This window comes from Ovis canadensis, chromosome 7 (assembly GCF_042477335.2).
Source record: "Ovis canadensis isolate MfBH-ARS-UI-01 breed Bighorn chromosome 7, ARS-UI_OviCan_v2, whole genome shotgun sequence".
Taxonomy (NCBI): domain Eukaryota; kingdom Metazoa; phylum Chordata; class Mammalia; order Artiodactyla; family Bovidae; genus Ovis; species Ovis canadensis.
In genome coordinates this window covers 97471670-97495887 of record NC_091251.1, presented here as the reverse complement: position 1 = coordinate 97495887, position 24218 = coordinate 97471670, and the positions used below count along the sequence as shown (strand labels likewise).

Here is a 24218-nt window from a genome sequence, read left to right as displayed (position 1 = left end):
TACGCTTTTCAAATTAGACATGAGCTTACAGCTTTTAAAGACATTACCAAGTAGAAAGGTCTTTCTGATAACTTACAGCTTCTCCAATTACTGTCTTAGTCGGTTGTGCCAAAAACCTAATAAAAAAGGCTTATTAATAATTTATAGTGGGACAGCAATAAAATAAACAAAATGTACATACTTTACCATGTTAGTATAAACTTTCTGGCTTGGACATGAGTGAATGGGAAGGAGAAGAGATATCAGACTCGGTATATTTTCTCTCTTTTGGCCAGACCGCCTTTAATTGAAACATCGTTGTCCTCATCGTGGGCTTCCCTGGCAGCTTAGCCGGTAAAGAATCTGTCTGCAACGCAGGAGACTGCCTGGATCAGGAAGATCCATGGAGAAGAAAATGGCAACCCCTTCCAGTATTCTTGCCTGGGAAATTTCATGGATAGAGGAGCCTGGGGGGGCTACAGTCCATGGGGTCGAAAGAGTCAGACACGACTTAGGGACTGAAGCATCATTTTCATCATAATCGCCAACATTTACTGAATGCTCACCAAGTGCCATGGGCTTAGCTCAGCAGTCCTCAGCCTTATGGGCACCAGGGACCGGTTTTGTGGAAGATAATTTTTCCTTGGACTGGGGGAGGGGTGGATGGGTTTTGGGGGTGATTCAAACGCATTACATTTATTGTGCACCTTATTTCGTGGCAATCTCAGAATATTCGGCCTTGACTTTAGGGTTAGGATTCATGCCTATGTGAATCTGATGCTGCTGATCTGAAAGAAGGCTGAGCTCGGGCAGTAAGGCAAGCCATGGGAAGCGGGTATACACACAGATGAAACTTCACCCTCTGCTCACCTCCTGCTGGGCAGCCCCGGTCCTAACGGGTCTGTGGCCCGGGAGCTGGGGACCCACAGCTTAGATGCATCATCTTGATGTGCACAATTTCACTTAACCCTGAGCCAGCCTTTCAAGAAACTTCTATCGTTACTCTCATTTTACAGAAGAGGCAACTGAAGTCTTGAGAGGTAAATAATTAGGTAAAGGTAACACACTGACTAGATGGCAGGGCCAAGAGGAAAACAGAAAGTCCTCTTCCAAATGCATGTGGTATACTTTATCCTAATCCTATGGCTTAGCATCTGAGTCCTTACCGGAGAAGTGCCAGGTACTTCTAAGTGAGGTTTTTATCTCCCTCCATGATTCACAGAGGTAGATACTGTGATACTCTTTTCTCTCTCTCTCTTTTTTTGGTCACTCCACATGGTTTTCTGGGATTTTAGTTCCTATACCAGGCATTGAACTCAGCCCCTTGGTAGTGGGAGAGGGGTGTCCTAACCACTGAACTGTTAGGAAATCCCGAGTACTCCCTTCTCAGATACGGAGAAACTAAGGGTCAGAGAAGTTATGGTAAGTCATTGGTTCAAGGTCACATAACAGTTGCAGAACTGGTACTCTTGTTTTAAAAGGCATTTTCCAGTTTTGAAACAAATAGGGAAATAGTCTTAGTTGTCCTTAATTACTAGAAGGTTTTGAAAATATGATCAGAAACAGACCTCAAATTCTGAAAATAGTAATTATACAGGAATTGATTATACCTAACTATTCCAGCTTTTTCTCCTTTTCCTTAAATTTTATTTCCCACTTGTCACCTTCATCATAGCATATTAGAGAAACAGACTAACAAAAAACTCCAAACAAGACTATCCTCAATCAGTTTTGTTTCTTGGCAGATACAGTAAGAGATGGTATGAACATAAAACTAATTTTGGAGTTGCAGCGAATTTTATTTTTTCATGTAACATCCACTCTGCATTTCATGGATAAATCAAGACTTGGTAGCCATTGTTATTTCCTTCTACATAAAAGCAAAGCATCCTTAATTTATTTTGAGAAAGATACCAAAAAAAGACCACTGCTTAAATGTGAGAGTACGTAAGGAATAAGAAAAGTTTTGAAGGTTTTCATCTTTCTATGCAAAGGATTCCTACTAAAGAAAAACAAAAAAGGAGTCTGTCTCTATTAAATAACAACAACTTGCCCCTCTAAATATTCAACTCTTATTTCTGTGATTTTTGTTTAGAAGACACTCAGTATCCAAGGCCATAATTACCTCCATACCACCCAGCTCTGTCTTCCCAGGACATACATTGCTAATGAGTAATAAAATAATTTGGGGCTCACTTAGCTATGGCCTCAGAGTCTTCTTTACACAGTCCTCCAGGCAGCTGTCTCCAATTAATCAGAACTGACAGGGGAGACAACTATTTTCAATCCTTGTTCTAGAACAGTACTATCCCATAGAACATATTGTGATGGAAATGTTCTATAAGCTGCACAGTTCCATACAGTAGTCACCAGCCACAGATGACTATTGTGCACTTGAAATATGGCCAATGTGACTGAGGAACTGGATTGTAAACTGTATTTAACTTAAATTTTAAAAGCCACATGAAGGCCATTGCCATCTTATTGGACAGTACAGCTCTAGCGCCTTGACCAGATCTGGCTGAATCCTATGAGTACAGATTTATGCCTGCCTTTGACAGAATGTGGTCCACTGGAGAAGGGAATGGCAAACCACTTCAGTATTCTTGCCTTGAGAACCCTATGAACAGTATGAAAAGGCAAAATAATAGGATACTGAAAGAGGAACTCCCCAGGTCAGTAGGTGCCCAATATGCTACTGGAGATCAGTGGAGAAATAACTCCAGAAAGAATGAAGGGATGGAGCCAAAGCAAAAACAATACCCAGCTGTGGATGTGACTGGTGATAGAAGCAAGGTCTGATGCTGTAAAGAGCAATAAAGCATAGGAACCTGGAATGTCAGGTCCATGAATCAAGGCAAATTGGAAGTGGTCAAACAAGAGATGTCAAGAGTGAACGTTGACATTCTAGGAATCAGCGAACTAAAATGGACTGGAATGAGTGAATTTAACTCAGATGACCATTATATCTACTACTGTGGGCAGGAATCCCTCAGAAGAAATGGAGTAGCCATCATGGTCAACAAAAGAATCTGAAACGCAGTACTCAGATGCAATCTCAAAAACGACAGAATGATCTCTGTTCATTTCCAAGGCAAACCATTCAATATCACAGTTATCCAAGTCTATGTCCCAACCGGTAACGCTGAAGAAGCTGAAGTTGAACGGTTTTATGAAGACCTCCAAGACCTTTTAGAACTAACACCCCCAAAAGATGTCCTTTTCATTATAGGGGACTGGAATGCAAAAGTAGGAAGTCAAGAAACACCTGGAGTAACAGGCAAATTTGGCCTTGGAATGCAGAATGAAGCAGGGCAAAGACTAATACAGTTTTGCCAAGAAAATGCACTGGTCATAGCAAACACCCTCTTCCAACAAAACAAGAGAAGACTCTACACATGGACATCACCAGATGGTCAACACCAAAATCAGACTGATTACATTCTTTGCAGCCAAAGATGGAGAAGCTCTATACACAACAAAATCAAGACCAGGAGCTGACTGTGGCTCAGATCATGAACTCCTTATTACCAAATTCAGACTGAAATGGAAGAAAACAGGGAAAACCGCTAGACCATTCAGGTATGACCTAAATCAAATCCCTTATGATTATACAGTGGAAGTGTGAAATAGATTTAAGGGCCTAGATCTGATAGATAGAGTGCCTGATGAACTATGGAATGAGGTTCGTGACATTGTACAGGAGACAGGGATCAAGACCATCCTCATGGAAAAGAAATGTAAAAAAGCAAAATGGCTGTCTGGGGAGGCCTTACAAATAGCTGTGAAAAGAAGAGAGGCAAAAAGCAAAGGAGAAAAGGAAAGATATAAGCATCTGAATGCAGAGTTCCAAAGAATAGCAAGAAGAGATTAGAAAGCCTTCTTCAGCGATCAACGCAAAGCAATAGAGGAAAACAACAGAATGGGAAAGACTAGAGATCTCTTCAAGAAAATTAGAGATAGCAAGGGAAAATTTCATGCAAAGATGGGCTCGATAAAGGATGGAAATGGTATGGACCTAACAGAAGCAGAAGATATTAAGAAGAGGTGGCAAGAATACACAGAAGAACTGTACAAAAAAGATCTTCACGACCTGGATAATCATGATGGTGTGATCACTCATCTAGAGCCAGACATCCTGGAATGTGAAGCCAAGTGGGCCTTAGAAAGCATCATTACGAACAAAGCTAGTGGAGGTGATGGAATTCCAGTTGAGCTGTTTCAAATCCTGAAAGATGATGCTGTGAAAGTGCTGCATTCAATATGCCAGCAAATTTGGAAAACTCAGCAGTGGCCACAGGACTGAAAAAGGTCAGTTTTCATTCCAATCCCAAAGAAAGGCAATGCCAAAGAATGCTCAAACTACCGCACAATTGCACTCATCTCATACGCTAGTAAAGTAATGCTCAAAATTCTCCAAGCCAGGCTTCAGCAATATGTGAACCATGAATTTCCTGATGTTCAAGCTGGTTTTAGAAAAGGCGGAGGAACCAGAGATCAAATTGGTAACATCCGCTGGATTATGGAAAAAGCAACAGAGTTCCAGAAAAGCATCTCTTTCTGCTTTATTGACTATGCCAAAGCCTTTGACTGTGTGGATCACAATAAACTGTGGAAAATTCTTCAAGAGATGGGAATACCAGACCACCTGACCTGCCTCTTCAGAAATCTGTATGCAGGTCAGGAAGCAACAGTTAGAACTGGATATGGAACAACAGACTGGTTCCAAATAGGAAAAGGAGTATGTCAAGACTGTATATTGTCACCCTGCTTATTTAACTTCTATGCAGAGTACATCATGCGAAATGCTGGACTGGAAGAAGCACAAGCTGGAATCAAGACTGCCGGGAGAAATATCAATCACCTCAGATATGCAGATGACACCACCCTTATGGCAGAAAGTGAAGAGGAGCTAAAAAGCCTCTTGATGAAAGTAAAAGAGGAGAGTGAAAATGTTGGCTTAAAGCTCAACATTCAGAAAATGAAGATCATGGCATCCAGTCCCATCACTCCATGGGAAACAGATAGGGAAACAGTGTCAGACTTTATTTTGGGGGCTCCAAAATCACTGCAGATGGTGACTGCAGCCATGAAATTAAAAGACGCTTACTCCTTGGAAGAAAATTATGACAAACCTAGATAGCATATTCAAAAGCAGAGACATTACTTTGCCGACTAAGGTCCGTCTAGTCAAGGCTATGGTTTTTCCTGTGGTCATGTATGGATGTGATGGTTGGACTGTGAAGAAGGTAGAGCGCCAAAGAATTGATGCTTTCAAACTGTGGTGTTGGAGAAGACTCTTGAGAGTCCCTTGGACTGCAAGGAGATCCAACCAGTCCATTCTGAAGATCAGCCCTGGGATTTCTTTGGAAGGACTGATGCTAAAGCTGAAACTCCAGTACTCTGGCCACCTCATGTGAAGAGTTGACTCAATGGAAAAAACTCTGATGCTGGGAGGGATTGGGGGCAGGAGGAGAAAGGGACGACAGAGGATGAGATGGCTGGATGGCATCACGGACTCCATGGACGTGAGTCTGAGTGAACCCCGGGAGCTGGTGATGGGCAGGGAGGCCTCGAGTGCTGCGATTCATGGGGTCGCAGAGTTGGACACAACTGTGCGACTGAACTGAACTAAACTGAAGTTCAGTCTAGGCAAATTATCTCCAGATTAAATGAGTTTTGAATGTCTTAGTTCTTTTAGCTTCTCAGTTTTTTCTAGAATAGGCAGAAGAATTTCCTGAACTAAAACAGATTCACACATCAACTCTGGTGGCCCTAGCTACACCTTGTCTTGACTAGGGATAGGGCTGACCAAAGGGCAGGGCAGGTCTTAAGAAACTCTATAAGCCAATTAGAGTTCACACCTGGCAGTTTCTTCCTTAAAGGGACAGAATGACAATGACTATTTCTGTCATAGGCTCCCTTTGCTTCCCTGTCCATCTACATTTCTCCAGATAACATAACAAAACCAGCTTTGATAAAATGAAGAGAAAGTGGAAAATGGCATTTAATTACACCTGATTTGCAACAAATGGGTAACATGTCACTACTAAAGAATTTTTTTTTAATGACAAGGCTCACAACACATAAAGACACAGCACCAGTCACAAAACAGAGGCTCATCATTTTAGTGAGGAGGATCAGGCTACTAAGGTTGAAGTGGTCTGGCAACCCACTCCAGAATTCTGGCCTGGAGAATCCCATGGACAGAGGAGCCTGGCAGGGTCGCACAGAGTCGGACACAACTGAAGTGACTTTGCACAGCACAGTCGCCATTGGGCCAGTTGGCTTCTCTGGGCTAATAATCAGAGACTATGCTACTAAATCCAGGCTGGTCAACTCACGAATTTACACCACTAGTCACAAAGGGGTCTGGAAGTCAGGATAAAGAACGTCTTATTGATGAAGGATATCAACATCTTTATGTTGCTTATAAGAACTTTACAAGTCTATGTTTGGATCTCTAAAATGTTTTGCCATAGTTAGTTTTTAAGCAAATACAAAATCTTTCAGGTTCCTTTACAATAATAGTAATAGCAAAAAAGTTGGATTAGCGCTAATGATGGCTAACTTTAATCATTATTTTGTTTTTGCCAGGCATTGTTCAAGACAAATAACTCAATCTTCAAGATGCATCTGTTAGGTACAATTATTGCCCTCATTTACAGATGGGGAAACTGAGATTAAGAGGTAAAATAATTTGTTCAGGAACAAATAATTGTTATCTATAAGCCCCTAGTTTCAATTCCTGTTTTGCCTGATACAAAACCTCCTGATTTTCTAGTTTTAACCACTGAGTTATTCCCACTGCCTTATAACTTTCAACCTGAACTTACTATTCTGTCTGTGGACTGGCATTTGCATTATCCAGGAGTTTGTTAAAAATGCAGACTCAGCCCAATCTCAGCCCCAGTGAACAGAAATCTGTATTTGACAAGAGCCACAGGTCACTCATGTGCATCTCTAAGCTTGAGAAGCACTTGCTGCAGGGCATGGTGGGAAAGGAAAGAAAAGGAAAGAGGAACCTTTCAAATCTAGTCCTCCATAAAGCTCAGGGGTCGTCCGAAAACCAGCAGAAATGCCCTAATGGAGTGGGGAACAACACACAAAACCACCAAAGGGAAGGAGTAGAGAAAACAATTCTGTCAAGAACTCTGAGGCTTTACTATGTCTCACTGTCATTTGGATGTTCAAACATTAACATGCATAATGTCACGTATGCCAAGGATGAAAAAGTGGATGAAACAGTTTGGAACAAGCTTCACGGAACTTCAAATCTAGCTTATCACGCCGCCATGAAAAATGGTGGTCATGAAAAATAAATCAAGACAAGCGCTTCCCTGGTGGCTCAATGATAAACAATCCGCCTGCTAATGCAGGAGACACGGGTTTGATCCCTGATCCGAGAAGATCCCACATGCCTCCGAGCGACTAAGCCCGCGTGCCACACCTATTGAGCCTGTGCTTTGGAGCCCGGGAGCCTCAACTATGGAAGCCTGCATGCCCTAAAGCCCGTGTTCCACAGAAAGAGAAGCCACTGCAATGAGAAGCCCACAGGCCCAACTCCAGAGTGGCCCTAGTCGCCATGACAAGAGAAAAGCCCAAACAAATAAATAAGTACAAGTATGTATAAAAAACAAACCAAGATATTTAGGCCTCATAACAATCTGCTTGTTAAACATTCTTCCACCCCTGCCTTTCTCTAAGGGAAGGACGGCCTGTAGGAGAATCCAGTGTCGAGCACGTGCGTGCGTGCGTGCGTGCATGTGTGCCGAGGCCCACCTGGGCCTTAGGGTCCGCTGGCAGATGTTTCACCCCTTGCCCTCCTCCTCCCCCTCCTCTGCCTCTGCTCCCACTCTCTCGGAGCAGCTTCTGCAGAAGTTCCACTCCCGTTCCCTTCCTCATGTCCGCTGCCATGCTGACCTCAGGGTGTTTTTCCTTTCAGTACCAAAACTCTTGTTTATTTTAGAGCCAGCCTTCCGAATGAGGCAGGTGAGCAAATATCTGAATGTGTGGGGTAGGGACACACTGCACGCATTCCATCTAGACAGGTGTTTAAATTACTGCGGGAATAAATACAGGTGATGGATTGAGAAAAGGGGGAGCAGAAACAGAGAGAGAGGCCAATTTCCGGTGGCTGGCCCGCCCAAGTGTTACTGCTTGTTACTGCTGTTTGCTAAAAGTAGCACCACTGCCAGTGCTGTAATTAAAATATGATGGCATTGCCCTGATGGCTTCCCAGAATATACCTACCACCCACTCAGACACATAACCTTTTGGTATCCAAAAGGATCCGAGGCCAGGCCTAACTAGATCACTGTTGCTCTGTAGGCGTGCTGGAGAAATGCTACAGTCCTGAATGCTCAAAAGAAGTCCAAAACTCAAAGATTTAAGTCCATAAATATTTTCTCTATTTCTGCAAAGCCTTGGGTAATGTCCTAAGAGTATGGGTGGCCATACTCTTAAAATGTGGCCTCTGCCCTTAAGCCACGAAGGAGTTGGTAATCGAGTGAGAAAAACATCCAGACAAATAGCAATATTAAAGGCCTCCAGGATATGGTAATTGCCATAATAAAGGCATTACAGAAATTCAAAGAAGGCAGTTGAACTGGTCCTAAAATGATCAGTAGGAGGACTGGTTTGGGGCTGGTGGAATGATGGTGGCTACAAGGAGAAAAGATAAGGCAGGATTAAAAATGCAGAGACAGATAAGCAGGAAGAGTCTCTGAGAAACAGAAAGACACTCTAATTCGGCTAAAGCTTAGAGCAATGGAAGATGGAAACCAATAGGAGAACACCTTGGGGAGGTCCCTGAATTCCACTCTCTTCATCTAGTAGACAGCAGTAAGATGGCTTGCAGATTCTGACAGAGTAGGGCTATGCCTGGACTGTGGGGAAGCAGGGAAATCTGGCTGAGAGTCAGCACGGTCAGGCGAGACATAATAAGGATGGGATGCAGGACACGCTCTGCTGGTCTCTCCTCTTCCCCCCTCCCACCCCGCCCCAAGGCTGAAGAAGAGTGCTGGGCCTTGGAACTGGAGAACGGCATCTGTAGTAGGATGATAAAAGCTCTCAAGTTCATGTGTTCACGTTTTCTTTTTTTGAATCAGCCCTCTTTTGGATTACATCCTCCCAAACAGCTGGCAAGGCAAGTTGGCACTGCCCACCATTTAAGAAGGGAAGGTCCAAGAGTGGGCATCTTAGGCCAGCTTTGTTCTAGGGCCTCATGGAAAAATGCGCCTTTCCTTAGATTTATCACTCCATGCTTCCCCTCAACAGGAAAATGGTTTGAGGATCAAGACAGGGAGGTGGGCCAGGAGCGAGGTGCCCAGGAGGCAGACTAGATGGCTTCTGTCTAGGCCTGAGACCTGGAGGCAAAAGAAGACATTGGCTCATTCGGCCCATGTCACCAAAGCTAGGATTCCTACTCAGGAGACTGGAGCCAAAAGTCTTGTAGTGATTAAGAGATGCTTTGGCCTGGGAGATCATCTCTGGGAATCTTCTCTTGACTCTCAAGTTAGCTGCTATGGAATCTGGATCCCAGCCATAGTTCTCTTGCAGTCAGTGTTTAATGACCAATAACTTCTAGATCCACCATGGAACAGCAAAAACAAACTAACTGATGTTTAAGGACAGTGAGGTTTTAGCAAATATTTGAAAAGACAAAACAGGTTAATGAAAAAAAAAGAAGTTGTCAGTGTCTACTGCAATACTGAGTCCCCCGCATATCAGCATTAACTAGCATCTACTTCTGTGCATGCATGTGCCGCCAGAGATGCTCAGAGGGCTCAAACAAACCTTGTGCACACCAGGACCCAGAGACCCCACAGAGACTGAGACAGAACTGTGTCTGGGTGTCTCCTGCGGAGGTATGGGTCAGCAGTGGACTGCTGTGGGGGCAGGGGCTCTGGGCGCAGCAGACCTGGGTATGGCATAAGCCCTCTTGGAGGAGGTCGCCATTAACCCCACCATAGAGCCGCCAGAACTTACACAGGACTGGGAAACAGACTTTTAGAAATAGAAAAGCTGTGACCAAGCTAGACAGCATATTTAAAAAGCAGAGACATTACTTTGCCAACAAAGATTTGTCTAGTCAAAACTATGGTTTTTCCAGTAGTCATGTATGGATGTGAGAGTTGGAGTACAAAGAAAGCTGAGTGCCGAAGAATTGATGCTTTTGAACTGTGGTGTTGGAGAAGACTCTTGAGAGTCCCTTGGTCAGCAAGGAGATCCAACCTGTCCATCCTATAGGAAATCAGTCCTGAATATTCATTGGAAGGACTGATGCTGAAGCTCCAATACTTTGGCCACTTGATGCAAAGAACCAAGTCATTGGAAAAGACCCTGATGCTGGGAAAGATTGAAGATGGGAGAAGGGGATGACAGAGGATGAGATGGTTGGATGGCATCACCAACTCAATGGACATGAATCTGAGTAAGCTCCAGGATTTGGTGATGGACAGGGAGGCCTGGTGTACTGCAGTCCATCGGGTCCCAAAGAGTCAGATACGACTGAACAGCTGAACCGAACTGAACCACTGTGCATGCATGTGCCATCAATCCCCCTAGAACAAGACACTCTCTACTTATAGCAGGCCCCGGGACTCTACATTTCTACAGATATGGCTTGTCTACAAATGTAGTGGCAAAAACCCTTCTCTAACTGGGGCTTATGGGTTTTCACAAGACTTTCATCTTAACACAGTACCAAGGTGTCTCATTGCTGCTTGGGAAAAGACAAGCAGCAAATACAGATACAGCTATGCCAGGAGAGGCAGGAATTATCTCCAACCTGGAAACTGAAAAACCAGAGGCTATTTTGGGTTTCGCCATTAGCCCTAGGAAGGTCCTTCACACCACATCAGTGGAGCTGGATCCTGAAATCTTGTTGCTAGTACCGTGCGCTTTACTTTCCAATGTTAGATTTATTTTTCACAGAAGAGTTCCCTCAGCTATAAAGGATCCTTGCCATTACACTGTTTCAAGAGCATAATGGTAGAGTTGAAGAGCTTCATGCCATGTTTTGCATTGTATTCTAATTATAGGTTTATTCACTTATCTTGCCCCACAAATTACATGCTCCCTTAGGAAAAGGACTGCATCTTATTCCCTTTTGTATCCCTGGAGTTTACCCAGTAGGCACAAAAGTATTTATATAAATGAAGTGGGTCTCATCTAGTCTCAAATAACACTCACAAACACACCTCAATCTCCAACTAGCAGCTAGTTTCACCAGTGAGTTAAAAAGTGATTCATGTCACTGGAAGGCTTGCAAGGAAATTAAAGGTTCCAAATTACCTCTTTTTAAAAATACCATAAGGGAAGGACTGCTTTGGAATAAAGGGAAATGAAATAATCAGTGACTGGAGTGAGAGATAAGTGTTGCTCTTGCTATTATCAACCTGCATAATTTTAGAGATGATTTCTGCCCAGTCTTGAAGTTTTGGGCAAAGTTCTCAAATGGGTCAAATAATAGCTTAGACATACAGATTTTATTCCTTGTCAGTGAATATGCTATATATGCTTTTTATGACACTGCAACAGCAAACAGCTAACACTCCATTTGAGATTCACTCAGGCAACCTCAGGTTCACTAAGGCTGTTTGCAAAGTTCATGTCTCTTATTTATCAAAATGGAGATGGAAATTCAACATCAAAGACTTAGTAACATCTTAACATAAGCACAAATCAGTGGCAGAGCGTTCCCAATGCCACTTATAATCTTGGGATAGCTCAGTCTCCTCATTAGAGCATGGTCCATAAAATCTCAACTAAGTCATCCAATGAGGTCTAGAGATGGGGTTCCACAAGATTATTTCGTTAATCCAACAAATATTATCAGACACTCTGTGGCATTCTTTTGAGCAGTGAGGATAGAACAATCTTTTATTTTTTTTAATTAAAAAAATTCTTGCCTTCATGGAGAGTATGGCCTGGGGGCGGGGTGCGGGCCGCTGTATCACTGAAATATACAAAGAATGTCTGAAGCTAGGATAATCACAAATTTAAAGCAATCACTTTTGGCCAAATTACTATTAATGACCATATACTACCTAAAAGTTTTCAGAAGTTCTCAACTTGGAGACCATGGGTCCACCCGGCATCATGAAGGAGTTAAGCTGGAGGGGGAGGAAATTAACATACATTTCTAAGTTTGAGTGCACATTTTTTTCAGGAGAAAAACTGTAACTTGCATTCAATTCTCAAAGGAATCTCTCACTCCAAAAAGGTTAAGACTCACTTTATATCACTGATACGAAGATCCATTTTTCTAAAGCTGTATTCACATTGTACTCTGAACTATACCAGTAGTATCTTGAGAACAACATTCTCTGTGTCATTCATATACAAAGGCTCATCAGGATACAATGGGATCAACTGAGTCTGTCATGGACCCTTCATTCCCCTGACCATGGGGCCCTGAATGATTTGGAATAGAGAAATGTAGTGGTGAGCCCTATCTGACTTGTTTTACCATATGTCGCTGGAACAAAAGGCAATCCTTGAATTTAAAAAAAAAACCAGTCACTGGACCAAGATCTATTTCACTCAAGATAAAATGAAAAGGCAAAGTGCCAGATCTGTACTTAATTATATGATTTGCATCACTGGATAAATACTAGAGAATATATTCAATTAAGAAACAAGAAAAGAATCATCCTTAAACAGCTACTTTTAAACCATTCTTCCAAGGGCACTTCCTGAGCAGGTATTAAATCATTAGCCATGACCACAAACATGTTTTAAGGCATGACCTTCCTCTCCTGTTCCTGGATACTGATAAAATGAATCTCAAGAAACTTATATCCTAATCAGCAGGAGATAAGACTCCCAGTGTTAATCTCATTTTCAAAGGGGTTAGGAAAGGCAAGGAGCCTCTGCAGCTCTGCTGCATCAGCACTCAGTCCTCCTGCCACGTCTTCTCTCCTAACCGCTGTCACGTGACATGCATACACACACAGACCCTTGGTGTTCCAAAATCTACAAGGAGTTCCAGATCAAGACTTGCCAAAGACACTCCTGGAAAACCTTACAAGATGGCCAAATCCGTTTCTTGTACTTCTAATTCATTATTCAGTCTTTGAGTCGATGGGGGCCGCCTCCACCCTGATACACAGGTCTACTCTCACTGCATCTCCAGGGATTAAGAAGGCTGCTCAGCGATGAACCCGAATTCACTACCAAACAATCTGACGGCTTGGCTACAGCTCTACAGTGGCCTTAAGCTCAGTCACTATAGTCTAAGGAGAGGTGAAGTGAGAAGAGGCAGAAAAACACCGAGGGAAAGAGTATAAAGTCAGAGAGGTTTGGTTTGAGTCCTGGTGCCGTCACTTGCCGTTTGTGTGACCTCAGCAGAGTGACCTATGATTTCAGCTATTTTCTTCATCTGTTAAAAAAAAGTCTCTACTTCATAAGGTTACGGAGATAATAATGCATATAAAGTACTTACCACAGTGTCCAGTACAAAGCAGACATGCAACTAATGTCACCTACTTTATTATGAAGGGCAGGTGTATTGGAAAAAAAAATGGAAGAGAAATAGGTTTTTAAAACAGATGTAAAAACCAACATAACACAGAAGAGAAATTTTTTTCAATTTAGCAAGCATGTAATAAGTGCATACCAAGTGCTGGGTGATGGGTTAGAAAGAACACCATCACAGAGTTCATAACTCAACAGAAAAGAAGAGATGCGAAACTATAACATATTTTGTTATAGGGAATGACTAATGAAGGGCTACGGACATGGACGATGGAACAATGACGTCTGGCTGGGGTGGCAGGGGATTATTCATTCATTTATTTTAAAAATAGTATCAAATCCATACTGTATACCCAGGTTGGGAAAAGTGGTGAAAAAATGGACATGGTCACTTTCCACCTTAGTCAGGGACGTTATAGTCCAGTAGAATTAGCACATTTACTGAGTACTACCCATGAATTAGGCTCTGAGGCAGCAAAGGATACTGCCTCCAAAGAGCTCACTGTTCATTAAAGGAGAGAGCTCTCTGGACAAACACAAATAACTGTATGGCGAACGACATGGCATACCTATGAGAGAAGTGGCACTTACACTGAGCCTGGACAAATGAATATAGTTACATACGGTGGTGTTGTTGTTCAATCACTAAGTCGTGTCCAACTCTTTGTGATCCTCTGGATGGCAGCAGGCCAGGCTTCCCTATCTCCCAGAGTTTGCTCAAATTCGTGTCCATCGAGTCAGTGATGCCATCTGACCATCTCATCCTCTGTTGCCACCTTCTCCCTTCTTCAATCTTTCCCAGCCTCAGGATTTTTCCAATGAGTTGGGTCTTTGCATCAGGCTGCCAAAGTATTAGAGCTTCATGGACTGGTTTGATCCTTTGCTATCCAAGGGACTCTCAAGAGTCTTCAGCTTCACAATTCGAAAGCATCAATTTTTTGGTGCTCAGCCTGTGAGAGGTCCAACTCCCAAACCCATACATGACTACTGGAAAAGCTATAGCTTTGACTAGATGGATCTTTGCCAGCAAAGTAATGTCTCTGCTTTTTAATGCACTGATGAGCTTTGCCATAGTTTTTCTTCTAAGGAGCAAGCGTCTTTTAATTTCATGGCTGCAGTCACCATCTGCAGTGATTTTGGAGCCCAAGAAAAGAAAATCTGCCACTGTTTCCATGTTTTCCCCAACCATTTGCCATGAAGTGATGGGACCAGATGCCATCTTGGTTTTTTGAATGTTGAGTTTTAAGCCACGTTTTTCACTCTCCTCTTTCACCTTCATCAAGAGGATCTTTAGTTCCTCATCGCCTTCTGCCATAAGGGTGGTATGATCTGCATATCTGAAGTTGATATTTCTCCCAGCAATCTTGATTCCAGCTTGTGCTACAGCCAGCCAAGCATTTCATATGATGACTCTACATATAAGTTAAAAAAGCAGGTGACAAAATAGAGCCTCGACATACTCAGTTCCCAATTTGGAACCAGTCCGTTGTTCCATGTCCAATCCTAATTGTTGCTTCTTGAGCTGCATACAGGTTTCTCAGGAGGCAGGTAAGGTGGTCTGGTATTTCCATCTCTTTAAGAATTTTCCTCGGTTTGTTGTGATACACACAGTCAAAGGCTTTAGCATAGTCAATGAAGCAGAAGTAGATGCTTTTCTGAAATTCCCTTGTTTTTTCTATGATCCAACGGGTATTGGCAATTTGATCTCTGGTTCCTCTGCCTTTTCTAAATCCAGCTTGTACAGCTGAAAGTTCTCGGTTCACGTACTGTTGACTGGGGAACGTTTCCCAAGAGAAGACAGCATAAATCAAGGAACAGAGGCTAAGAAAATTCTGGATGAGCTGCACAAAAACCTCTGTCATGGGAAGGAGACAGGCTGGAGAAGTAACCTGGAGCCAGATTCTACATAAAGGCTTTGAATAACATTCAATAGCTGGGGCTTCGCTTTGAAGATAACAGGATTGCATTCAAGATTCTTGAGCAAAGAAGTATCATTATCAGACTGGTGGTTTAGAAAGATTCCTTTAGAACAAAGACTAGGGTGACTAGAGAAGAATGGCTGGGAGACCATTTAGGAGGTAACTGTAGTGATCCAGTCCAGAGATAATTAAGTCCTTAAGCAGAACAGTAGATGTGAAACAGAGAAGATATATATCAGAGAAATTATAGAGTCAGACTCAACAAGAACTGGCAACAACTGCCCTGACATAGAGAGAATGAGGAAACAGAGAAGCTGATAAACTAAAGGCTCTAGACCTAAGCCCCCAGGAGAACTGCAGTGTCACTGATACAGAGTGGCGAAAGGGGAGAAGAACAGGTAAGTTTTAGATATAGTGAACATTTTTCGAGTATTTTCAAAACATGCTTAAAAAGTACATTGAATATCCTGGGTTCTTGCAATACAGTTGGATGGAGATGTCTAGCAGGCAGTTGGAAATCTGGACAGGTTCAAACTAAAGACGTATATTTGGGAGCAATCTGCAGACCAGTACTAGATGAAGCTATGGGAAGAGGAAGTCTACCCAAGGGGAGGCACTACAGAGAGGCATAAAGTTCAGGTGAGCTCTGGAATTCAGATGCATGTTGAAGGATACCTGTGAGAACAGGGGGAAACAGATGCCCAGGCAGCAATCCCCTTCTTTAATCAGAAAGACTCTGCTGTTGTCAGTTTATACATTTCAGGTCTAAATACCAGTGACTTTTTAAAAACATAGAATCTAGTTTTTTGGGGGGAAGTATAGGATCAGCTCTCAAAAGAATTACTGAAGGGCTGGAGAAGCTAAGGCGAGTTTTCAGGAAGGAGGCAGTCAATAATAGTGCCATGTACTAAAAGAGAAGGAGGATTAATAATAGGGGATTGAAGCTGGCAATTCCAAGGTCATCAGTGACCTTTGAGTTACTGTTTTGTTTAGTCGCTCAGTCATGTCTGACTCTTTTGTGACACCCATGGACTATAGCCTGCCAGGCTCCTCTGTCCTTGGGATTTCCCAGGCAAGAATACTGGAGTGGGTTGCTGTTTCCTTTTCCAGGGAATCTTCCCAACCCAGGGATTGAACCCATGTCTTTTGCAATGGCAGGAGGATTCTTTACCACTGAGCCACCTGGGAAGACCTCTGAGAAAGAGTCAAAATGGTAAGAAATAAAAAAAGGTTATTTTAGAACAAGGGACCATCAGTAGGTCAACGACCTAAGGAAAATTGGGAGTTTAAAGCCTGAAGAGACACAGAAGAGCTGGGGAAGTGATAGGATCAACTGTTACTATGACCGAGAGCAGGGAGGCACAAGGGTCCAGGAGACTTCGTCTTGACACTGTAATTACTCCACATGACAGAGAAGAAAATTAAGGCACAGGGAATTTAAATAACTTGTCCAAAGTCTCACTGACCCAAGGGCTTCTGTTTTTTCCATGTACCTTTTTCTGTTTCTAGAAATGGAGAAAAGGAAAATATATGACACAAAGAAGCACAACTTTTCTACCCAGAAAAATACAGAACCAAAGAAGCTACACTTGGGGGAAAAAAATTACAAAATCAGAACGCAAATGGACAATAGTTCAAACGTGTCAGATACGGTCAGGAGGCAGGAAGAGCATTTCCGGTACTGAATGCCCAAGTGTGTGATAACTGAGGGCCGCTGGCGTCAATCCTGGAAAACACCTGTAACCACATCAAAAAATTGTGCTTCCTCTCTGCCAGCTTCACCTTCAAATAGAAATTCCTGAAACTGAGATCTACTCCAGGTCCACCCTGGACCCTGAAGAAATGAGCAGGATCACAATGGAAACTGCTGAAGCAGAAGAAATGATCAAAGAACTCCCTGAGTGCAAACGATGGGTAAGGGGTGTGAGCCAACGGTCTCGACCTGGGCGGACGCCCTTCTCTAGGACTAGGCGGGCAAGGGGCAGGGTGAGGAGTAAAAGTAAAAAGACATTGAATGCTTTTTCTTTTCTCCTCTCCATCTAAATGAAAAATGGGAGAAGCAAAAAGCATCTCCTCCCTCCCATGTATCTGTCAGCATATTTCCAGGAGGCCTGGCCACATCCTGGGCACTGGCTGGCCGGGAACAGAGCCTGACACAGCACATTTGCTAGCACCAGAGCCTCGCCTGGGTGGTCGACTGTTATTCCTTTGATTAAACTCCCAGGCTGGAAGAGCTGGAGCTGCTCTTAGTGATAGCTGGTCCTGCAATCTCACACTAGCCCGCACAGAGAGGCTGGTGCTCCCTCTGTCTCCCCGCCTCCCTTTCCTCACTGCAGAGCTGGGCTCCTTTGCCACATTCTTCTGTTCACTGACAGTGGTAACCACAGAGGGCTGCTTCTGTGTGTGCAGAGGGCTGCAGTTGTAAAGCACACCTCTCCTGGCACAGGGGTGAGGAAAAGACAGTGAGATCTCACAGTCAAGCTGCTACTCCAGCGTCATGCCGTCAGCTACCTACCACAGGGCTCTCTCCCCAACCAGCAAAAGACGGTTTTAGAGCACCCTGCTTTCAGGGACGTACACACTCATTTCCAAAGGATCCCAGCCCCCAAAGATAACCAGCTTCTCACATGCCAAGGGAAAGAACTAAATCTGACCTTCCCTCTGCTCAGATTTGTTAGGTTGAATAATCCTACATGGGGAACATGTAACTCTAGTTTCCAAGCACATGCAAACACTTCCAAAGTGGCCACAGTGGCCACTTCGTGGTGGCAGGGCAAGTTCAATATTCTTGTATGCTCTAGGCTATAAATAAGCTTAAATCATAACAGAAATAGTAAAAGTAGTTACAAGATAAATGAAGTCCTGTTTTTAGCCAAATAAATTCGTAAGAATCTAGCGTCTAACGGAAATGATGGGCAACTTAAAGTTGTATAAATTTGTAGGTTGTCCGAGTACTTTGCTTTCTTTTCTTTTGGCTAATTCACTGTTCCTCAGCATCTTCACCAGCGAGCAGGGAGGAAAAGGAGATGCCATTGCTTCATCCTGCAACCCATCCTCCTGCCAGCTGCCTAAGTGAGACAGTTAAAAGGCAAGGCCCATTTGTCTCTGTGGCTCCCGGTCATTGTTGAGATAAAGAGCCGAGTTCCTTTACAGGTCATTCAAAGCGCTCCTTGAATCAGCCCTGTCTTCTCCTCTGGCGTCCATTTCAGCTGCTTTCTGCTGACTCCCTATGCTCCAACATCGCTTACCACCAGCTTTCTGGTTCCCCACGTACACACATGCAAGCTTTTCTTTTGGAGCCTGCCCCACCCTTCTTCTGCCACCCACCTGCCTACCCTTAAGATTCAGTGCAGGGGTAATCTCTTCCAAGAAGGCGGCTTTGGCACTCCCACTCCCACCCACGTGCTGGGTTAGGTACCCTCTGGTGGTTTTGTTATTCCCTAGAAACACTGGTGCATATCCCATGCGAGTACATTCCATAACACATTCTAATAACACCTTCTATCCTGTGTTATGTGGCTGTTCCCCATACCACACTGTGAGTTACTTCACACTGAGATCTATTGTCTTGTATCATCCCTGCGGCTTAGCATTAAGGTTTGGAACACTCCTAAGAGTGTAATACAATGTTTTTGAATGAATGAGTTAAAAGAATGCATTTGAATAAAAAGTTTTATGGAAAATGCGACTAAAAGCTTTAATGGGCAAGTAGCTGAAATCATAGACAATATAAAGGAACTCTTTTTCAGAAATTCCCTCAAATTTCAATTTTTCGGGGGAGGGGGGCCATGCCACACTGCATGCAGGATCTTAGTTCCCTGAATCCACACCCCCTGGGATGGAAGTACAGAGTCTCAACTGCTGGACTGCCAGGCAAGCCCCAAATTTCAATTTTTTTATACTCATCTTCCAAGATAGCATGAAAATTTTAAATCAGCATACCTTATTTAGTGGAAGATCTCTTAACACTTTGCCAAGAAAAGTAATATAGAGATATATATCAGGGCTTATGGAATATAATACTTTGGCTACCTGATGCAAAGAGCTGACTCAATGGAAAAGATCCTGATGCTGGAAAAGATTGAAGGCAGATGCTGGGAAAGATTGATGGCAACAGGAGAGGGCAACAGCGGATGAGATGGCTAGATAGCATCATCAACTCAATGGACAAGAGTTTGAGCAAACTCTGGGAGATGGTGAAGGACAGGGGAGCCTGTGTGCTGCAGTCCATGGGGTCACAAAGAGTAGGACACAACTTAGCAACTGAACAACAACATGGCATATAATTCAAGCAAGACACACAGGAAAATCCACAGCGTTAAATTAAAAAAAAAAAAGAAGAAGAAGAAACGAGTGAAAATAAAGGAAGTGCTCAATTCAAGAAATTGGGAGGAAATACCAAAATAAAGCTGTAGAATGCAGAAGGAAGGAAGTTAGCAAAGATAAAACAAGAAGATGACCAATTAAAAAACTATAACAGAAAGAATATATCCTGTTGAACAGGGAAGGAGGGAAGAAAAGATTCATGAAAAAAAAGCACAGACACAAAATAGGAATTGAAAATAAGGAACTAAGGACCGATAAGAAGAAATTAGAAACATTTGAAGGAATTACTGTACACAGAGTTGCTTCCGGTGAGCTGAGCTAAAGGTTCACACCCCAAGTCCGGAGAGGAGAGTGGACCTTTCAGCACGTTCTGACTGGAGCTGCACCTCTCACCAGAACCACAGACACCTTATCACTTGCCTCAGTGAATAAGCAACCAAGGCACTTTGTTTCAAACACAGCTAGGAGCAAAAGGAAATGGCTAGTAAACAGATGTCCCAGGGCCCATATTAAGTCATTATAACATGTTGTTATTTACCAGAAAAAGAACAATAGAAGAATTCCCCAAATTCCAAATTAAGGAATTACTTTCTCTGAGGAGAAATAACACAAATAACACATAACTTGAACTTTTCAACAGCAACATTCATTTTGGTAACACAGTGTTTAATCCAAAAACTGACTTCAAATCAAATCACAAACCTTTAGTTATTAAGAGCCTTCTATAGTTGAAAGAGTGATTTTTTCCAAGCATACAGCATGTAGACTTTTCAGAAAGGTTTTTGCATACTGCCTTCATGACCTTGTTGTATTTTCCTCATCAACAAATAAAGACCGTGAGGTGTACAGAGTTTGAGTGAAGTGTCCGAGATCACACAGCTAGTAGAAGGCAGGTCTTCAGATGGCTATCCAGTCCTTTCCCACTACAATCCCTCCTTCAGTACTGCACTAACCACTCTGTTTATTAACCAAAAAGTTAAGGCCAACATCTAAGTGAATTTAGATCCCTATAAAGGGAAGTCTGATGGAATTTTAATTCACTGCCACTAAATTCTTCTTAGATAAAATAGATTGAATGGGAATGATTTTCTGATAAGGATACAGTCACCTTGGATTCCCACAGGATCAGGATCCTTTCATTTTGGCAAGCTTTGTCGTCTGCCAAATGACAGGTGAAAATATGTAAACACTGATATCGGCTATGACTTCTACTACAATTGCAAAGAAAATTTCTTAATGTCTTGGTGCTTCTCAGTTTAGTTCGATTCAGTCACTCAGTTGTGTCCAACTCTCCACGACCTCATGGACTGCAGCATGCCAGGCCTCCCTGTCTATCACCAACTCCCGGAGTTTACTCAAACTCATCTCCACTGAGTCGGTAAGGCCATCCAACTATCTCATCCTCTGTCATCCCCTTCTCCTCCTGTCTTCAATCTTTCCCAGCATCAGTGTCTTTTCAAATGAGTCAGCTCTTTGCATCAGGTGGCCAAAGTATTGGAGTTTCAGCTTCAACATCAGTCCTTCCAATGAATATTCAGGACTGATTTCCTTTAGGATGGACCTGTTGGATCTCCTTGCAGTCCAAGGGACTCTCAAGAGTCTTCTCCAACACCACAGTTCAAAAGCATCAATTCTTTGGCATTCAGCTTTCTTTAAAGTCCAACTCTCACATCCATACATGACCACTGGAAAAAGCATAGCCTTGACTAGATGGACCTTTGCTGGCAAAGTAATGTCTCTGCTTTATAATATGTTGTCTAGGTTGGTCATAACTTTCCTTCCAAGGTGTAAGCGTCTTTTAATTTCATGGCTGCAGTCATCATCTGCAGTGATTGTGGAGCCCAAATAAATAAAGTCTGACACTGTTTCCACTGTTTCCCCATCTATTTGCCATGAAGTGACGGGACCAGATGCCATGATCTTAGTTTTCTGAATGTTGAGCTTTAAGCAACTTTTTCACTCTCCTCTTTCACTTTCATCAAGAGGCTCTTTACTTCTTCTTCACTTTCTGCCATAAGGGTGGTGTCATCTGCATATCTGAGGTGATTGATATTTCTCCCGGCAGTCTTGATTCCAGCTTGTGCTTCTTCCAGCCCAGCGTTTAGAAGTTAAATAAGCAGGGTGACAATATACAGCCTTGATGTATTCCTTTTCCTATTTGGAACCAGTCTGTTGTTCCATGTCCAGTTCTAACTGTTGCTTCTTGACCTGAATACAGATTTCTCAAGAGGCAGGTCAGGTGGTCTGGTATTCCCATCTCTTGAAGAATTTCCCACAGTTTATTGTGATCCACACAGTCAAAGGCTTTGGCATAGTCAATAAAACAGAAATAGATGTTTTTCTGGAACTCTCATGCTTTTTCGATGATCCAGTAGATGTTGGCAGTTTGATCTATGGTTCCTCTGCCTTTTCTAAAACCAGCTTGAACATCTGGAAGTTCACGGTTCATGTATTGCTGAAGACTGGCTTGGAGAATTTTGAGCATTACTTTACTAATGTGTGAGATGAATGCAATTGTGTGGTAGTTTGAGCATTCTTTGGCATTGCCTTTCTTTGGGATTGGAATGAAAACTGACCTTTTCCAGTCCTGTGGCCACTGCTGAGTTTTCCAAATTTGCTGGCATATTGAGTGCAACACTTTCACAGCATCATCTTTCAGGATTTGAAAGAGCTCAACTGGAATTCCATCACCTCCACTAGCTTTGTTCGTAGTGATGCTTTCTAAGGCCCACCTGACTTTGGACTCCAGGATGTCTGGCTCTAGGTGAGTGATCACACCATCATGATTATCTGGGTAGTGAGGATCTTTTTTGCACAGTTCTTCTACGTATTCTTGCCACCTCTTCTTAATATCTTCTGCTTCTGTTCAGTTCAGTTCAGTTCAGTCGCTCAGTTGTGTCCGACTCTTTGCAACCCCATGAATCGCAGCACGCCAGGCCTCCCTGTCCATCACCAACTCCCAGAGTTCACTCAGACTCGCGTCCATCCAGTCAGTGATGCCATTCAGCCATCTCATCCTCTGTCGTCCCCTTCTTCTCCTGCCCTCAATCCCTCCCAGCATCAAAGTCTTTTCCAATGAGTCAACTCTTCGCATGAGATGGCCAAAGTACTGGAGTTTCAGCTTTACCATCATTCCTTCCAAATACAGTTTTTGTCCTTTATTGAGCCCATCTTTCGTGAAATGTTCCCTTGGTATCTTTAATTTTCTTGAAGAGGTCTCTAGTCTTTTCCATTCTATTGTTTTCCTCTATTTCTTTGCAGTAATCACTGAGGAGGGCTTTCTTATCTCTCCTTGCTATTCTTTGGAATTCTGCATTCAAATGGGTATATCTTTCCTTTTCTCCTTTGCCTTTCGCTTCTCTTTTTTTCACAGCTATTCGTAAGGCCTCCTCAGACAGCCATTTTGCTTTTTTGCATTTCTTTTTCTTGGGGGTGGGCTTGCTCCCTGTCTCCTGTACAATGTAACAAACCTCTGTCCATAGTTCATCAGGCACTCTGTCTACCAGATCTAGTCCCATCAATCTATTTCTCACTTCCACTGGATAAGCGTAAGGGATTTGATTTAGGTCACAACTGAGGTCTAGTGCTTCTCGTTGCTCATTAAAAACTAGAAACATACTCCAGTCAGTGACCCAGTGAAAACAGTGTGGCGGATCACCGGTCATTTCCCTCCACATAGCCACTGCACATTTCACAATTCCTTCTCATTCTATTTTCTTTTCACATCATTCTGTCACTAAAATCTCACTATTAATTACTTTCAACGCTGCCTGTACAAGATTCTTCACTTCCTAATTCACATTAGGCTTTTTAGCTACACCCTTCAAACTATGAAAGATTTGAAAAAGAAAATTCATTACAACCTCACACTCTGGGATGAGGCGGAAGTAAAGCTTGAATTATGGCCCGTAATTTTACACAGAAAAGTAGGGCACCACCAGGGAGCAGTGTGTTGCCTGCTTTTAGCATGTACTTGAAGTAGTCTATGGCTTCACTTTTTTCCTAGATTTGATTATCAGTGGAGGATTGTCAGGCTTCCCAGGTCATGCTAGTGGTAAAGAGCCTGCCTGCCAACGCAAGAGACATAGGAGACGTGGATTCAATCCCCTGGAGGAGAGCACGGCAACGGACTCCAGGATTCTTGCCTGAGGAATCCCATGCACAGAGGAGCCTGGCAGACAAACTACAGTCCATGGGGTTGCAAAGAGTCAGACATGACTGAAGTCAGCACAGAGAACTTGTCACCAATTAAAGAATATGACACTATGAAGATACAGAAAACTGTAACTTTGGACTTGAATTATAATAATTCCTTTGGAGGATTTTGATGCCATTTTGCATTAAGAAAAAGGAAAAAATATGGCTTCTACTTCCAGTTAAATACCGCAGAGATAATCAGCAAGAAGGGCTAAAAGAATCCTATAGTTCTTAAAAGTTTCATCTAACTTTACTGTGTTGTAAGCTAGTCAACATATATACAACATAAAAGTCAAAATCCCAGTATTCATCAAG

General features: G+C 42.8%; 1 protein-coding gene across 36 annotated transcripts in view; it reads right to left on the bottom strand.

Moving 5' to 3' along the window:
- The window catches only part of TTLL5 (tubulin tyrosine ligase like 5), a 313391-nt gene that overhangs the window by 161965 nt on the left and 127208 nt on the right, over window positions 1-24218 (bottom strand). The gene's annotated exons all lie outside the window — the stretch shown is intronic.